The sequence below is a fragment of the Trichechus manatus genome, unplaced genomic scaffold (assembly GCF_000243295.1).
Source record: "Trichechus manatus latirostris isolate Lorelei unplaced genomic scaffold, TriManLat1.0 scaffold00236, whole genome shotgun sequence".
NCBI lineage: Eukaryota > Metazoa > Chordata > Mammalia > Sirenia > Trichechidae > Trichechus > Trichechus manatus.
In genome coordinates, this window is record NW_004444172.1 from 1,227,044 (window position 1) to 1,231,776 (window position 4,733).

The 4,733-nt window shown below is 39.1% G+C and overlaps 1 pseudogene; it reads left to right on the forward strand.

Moving 5' to 3' along the window:
• Window positions 1–1,069: 1,069 nt before the first annotated feature.
• Window positions 1,070–1,797, forward strand: LOC101351978 (olfactory receptor 8K3-like; annotated as a pseudogene).
• The last annotated feature ends 2,936 nt before the right edge of the window (window positions 1,798–4,733 follow it).

The following is a 4,733-nucleotide window of genomic DNA, read 5'->3' on the forward strand; positions in this document are numbered from 1 at the left end:
GATGAAACTGGAGGACATTATGCTGAGTGAAATAAGTCAATCACAAAAGGACAAATATTGTATGAGACCTCTACTGTAAAAACTCATGTAAAAGTTTACACAGAAAAAGAAACAATCTTTGCTTGTTACAAGGGATGGGAGGCATGGGGGGGAATACTAAATAGACAACAGATAACTGGTAAATTTGGTGAAAGATAAGACAGTACTAGGGAAGCTAGCACAACTTGTACAAGGAAAGGTCATAGAAGCTCCATAGACACATCCAAACTCCCTGAGGGACTGAACTGCTGGGCAGAGGCCTGCAGGGAACATGGTCTTGGGGCACATCTAGCTCAGGTGGCATAACACAGTTTATAAAGAAAATATTCTACATTCTACCTTGGTGAGTAGCGTCTGGGGTCTTTAAAGCCTATGAGCAGCCATCTAAGATACTCCATGGGTCTCACCACTTCGGGAGCAAGGGAGAATGAAGAGAAGAGGATACAAGGGAAAGATTAGTCCAAAGGACTAATGGACCACAACTACCATTGCCTCAACCAGACTGAGACCAGTACAACTAGATGGTGCCTGACTACCATCACTGACTGGTCTGACTGGGATCACAACAGAGGGTCCTAGACAGAGCTGGAGAAAAATGTAGAACAAAATTCTAATTCACAAAAAAAGACCAGACTTACTGGCCTGACAGAGTGGAGAAACCCCGAGAGTATGGCCCCCGGATACCCTTTTAGCTCAGTGATGAAGTCACTCCCGAGGTTCACATTTCAACCAAAGATTAGACAGCCCCATAAAACAAAATGAGACTAATGGGGCACAACGGCCCAGGGACAAATACTAGAAGGCAGGAGGAGACAGGAAAGCTGGTAATAGGGAACCCGAGGTCAAGAAGGGAGAGTGTTGACATGTCATGGAGTTGTTAATCAATGTCATAAAGCAACAGGTGTACTAATGGTTCAGTGAGAAACTACTTGTTCTGTAACCTTCATCTAAAGTACAATTAAAAAAAAAAAAAAAAAAAAGCTAATGATGATGCTGATGTCTCTATCCAGAATAGGGTTTGTGATTGACCTAAATGGACAAAAACAATCTAACAGTGCTGAATAAATTCATTCTGTTGGGAATAACAGATCGCTCTGAGTTACAGGCTCCATTGTTTGGGCTGTTTCTTGTCATCTACATGATCTCATTGGTGGGCATCTTGGAAATGATCATTCTCACCAAGATAGACTCTTGTCTAAATACACTAGTGTACTTTTTTCTCAGACACATGACTAACACTGATCTTGGTTATTCAACAGCCATGGGACCCAAAATATTGGTAAATTTTGTTGTGCATGACAACACAATCTCCTATAATTTTTGTGCTCCACAGCTAGCTTTCTTTATTATGTTCATAACTAGTGAATTTTGTATTCTGTCAGCAATGTCCTACCACTGTTATGTAGCCATCAGTACCCTCTGCTCTACACAGTCATCATGTCACAAAGGACGTGTTGGGTGCTGGTGGCAATCCCCTATCTATACAGCACATTTGTTTCTCTTCTGGTCACCATAAAGATTTTTAATTTATCCTTCTGTGGCTACAGTGTCATCAGGCATTTCTACTGTGACTGTCTCCTCTTATTATCTTTGCTCTGCTCAAACATCTTACTTACTCATAACTGTAGTTATTCTCAGGATGAGCTCAGGCACAATTTATCAGTGGATATGTCAGTTAAGATAAATTTATTGAGGTCAGCCACAGAAATTTCCAAGTTTTTTTCATTTTTTCTCTCCTGGATTAATATTGCTTTCTAGCTGCATGCTTTTGTCGCATAGATTGTTCTCCTTATCTCTCCAGAAAACAATATTACTTTTTTTTAGAAGTCATTTCCTAATTGTTTATGTATCCTTTCTTAAGAGGTCTATTATACAATGAGTTAGGTTTGTTGCCTTGTTTTCATTTGGCTGAATTTTCTCAAATTTGATTAATATGATGTGCCCTATATTTTGATCAGGATCTACCATTTAAATTCATCATTTTGATTATTCTACTAGGGAGAAACAAAAGGAGATAACCCATGGTTAACACTATGCTGTGTTTCTAGTGAGAGAGCTGTGATATGTATTTATTTTTCATTGTACTTCAGGTGAAGGTTTACAGAACAAATAGTTTCTCATTAAAGAGTAGTACACATGTTGTTTTCTGATATTGGTTAACAACCTCACAACATGTCAATCCTCTCCCTTCTCAACCTTTTTTTTTTTTTTTCTTTTCTTTTTGTGGTGAAAATAGACATAGCCAAAGATACACCATTTCAAAACTTTCTACATGCACAGCTCAGTGACATTGACTACGCTCTTCCAGTTGTGCTGCTATTCTCACCTTAGATGAAGGTTTATAGAATGAAATCATTTCTCATTAAACAGTTAGTACACATGTTACCTTATGACAATGGTTAACAACCTCACTACCCATCAACACTCTCATTACTCAACCTTGGGTTCCCTATCACCAGCTTTCCTGTCCCCTTCTGCCTTCTAGCCCTTGTCCCTGGACTGCTGTGCCTCATTAGTCCCCTGTTGCTTTATGGAGCTGTCCAATCCCCTGCTGAAAGTTGAATCTCGGAAGTGACTTCACCAATGAACTAAAAGGGTGTCTGAGGGCCATACTCTCGGGGTTTCTCCAGTCTCCTTGACCACAGAAAATCGGCTCTTTTTTATGTGTTAGAATTTTGTTCTACGTCCTTCTCTAGCTCTGTCCAGAACCCTCTGTTGTGATCCTGGTCAGAGCAGTCAGTGGTGGTAGCCGGGCACCATCTAGCTGTACTGGACTCAGTCTGGTGGTGGCCTTGGTAGCTGTGGTCCATTCGTCCTTTGGACTAATCTTTTCCTTATATCCTGTTCTTTTCATTCTCCCTTGCTCCCGAAGGGGTGAGACCAGTGGAGTATCTTAGATGGCTGCTCACAGGCTTTTAAGACCTCAGACGCTACTCACCAAGGTAGAATGTAAAACATTGTCTTTATAAACTGTGTTATGCCGATTGAGCTAGATGTTCCCTGAGACCATGGTCCCCACAGCCCTCCGCCCAGCAATTCAGTCCCTCAGGGAGTTTGGATGTGTCTATGGAGCTTCTATGACCTTTCCTTATACAAGTTGTGTTGGTTTCCCCAGTATTGTGTACTGTCTCACCCTACACCAAAGATATCACTTATCTATTGCCTATTTAGTATTTCCCCCCACCCCTCCCATCCCACAGTGAGATACCATCTCACCACAGAATTACTGGCACGAATCAAAAACACTGGAAATAACAAATGTTGGAGGGGTTGCGGGGAGATCAGAACTCTTAGGCACCGCTGGTGGGAATGCAAAATGATACTACCATTTGGAAAATGAAACGGCGCTTCCTCAGAAAGCTAGAAATAGACATACCATAAGATCCAGCAATCCCACTCCTAGAAATATATCCTAGAGAAGTAAGAGTTGTCACTCGAATAGATATATGCACATCTATGTTCATGGCAGCATTGTTCACAATAGTAAAATGATGGAAACAACCTAGATGCCCATCAGCAGATGAATGGATAAACAAACTATGGTACATACACACAATGGAGTACTATGCAATGAGAAAGAACAACAATGAATCTGTGAAGCATCTCATAACATGGATGAAACTGGAGGACATTATGCTGAGTGAAATAAGTCAATCACAAAAGGACAAATATTGTATGAAACCTCTATTGTAAAAACCCATGAAAACGTTTACACACAAAATGTAACAATCTTTGCTGGTTACCAGGGATGGGAGGGGTGGGAGGTGTGATATTTAGCATTTTATATATTTGCCATGATTTCTGGACATAGTTGCTCCATATTCCCTCCAAATTTTCCATTCATATTTTCTTATTTTTATTCTTTTAATATTCCAAAAATTTGCAATGGGAAAAACAATAATTTTTAGATACACTAAGGTTGTCTTTAAAAAAAAATCCAATCTGAGTTTTAGGTTAGGACAATACAAGGAAGAAAATGATGTATTTCCACGTACGTAGAGACTAGAAAACACATCAGAAAAAAAAAATCATTGATAAAGAGGATATCAACATGGAAATTTATATTTAAAACACTCCCTATTCTCAATCAGTCCAACTGGCTTGATTACAAAATTCTACTAAGCCTTCAGGAAAAAGAAATTAACCAGTTCTACACAAAACTGAAGAGAAAGGTATATTTGCCTTTTCTGTATGAGGATCCCTGACGTGTCTGTCAGTTTGTCGTACTGATGGGATATAAGGATAGCTTTACCACAAGCTGACAAAGGCATTAAAAGGAAAGAAAACAATGGAGCATATATGTGAAAAAATCCAATGAAAATTTTAAGAAATTGAGTCTGGCAATATGTAAAGACAATAGTACACCAAATTAGGTGTGCCGCAGGAATGCATGGTTAGTTTTGCATTAAAAAATCAATTAATGACACTCACTATTATTACAAATTAGAAATGACAGACAATGCATGTAAACAGATGTGGAGAAACCTTTTAAAAGCCCCAATAATTGTGATAAAACTTTGACTAAATTAGTATTAAAATGAAGTTTCCTCAAATTGATTGAAGGCACCCATGAACAACCTACAACTACCATCATACATGATATGAAAGATTGAATACATCCTCAGTAAGATCAGGAACAAATCAAGCAAATCTACTCTCACCAAATCTATTCCACACTTTACTGGATGTTCTAG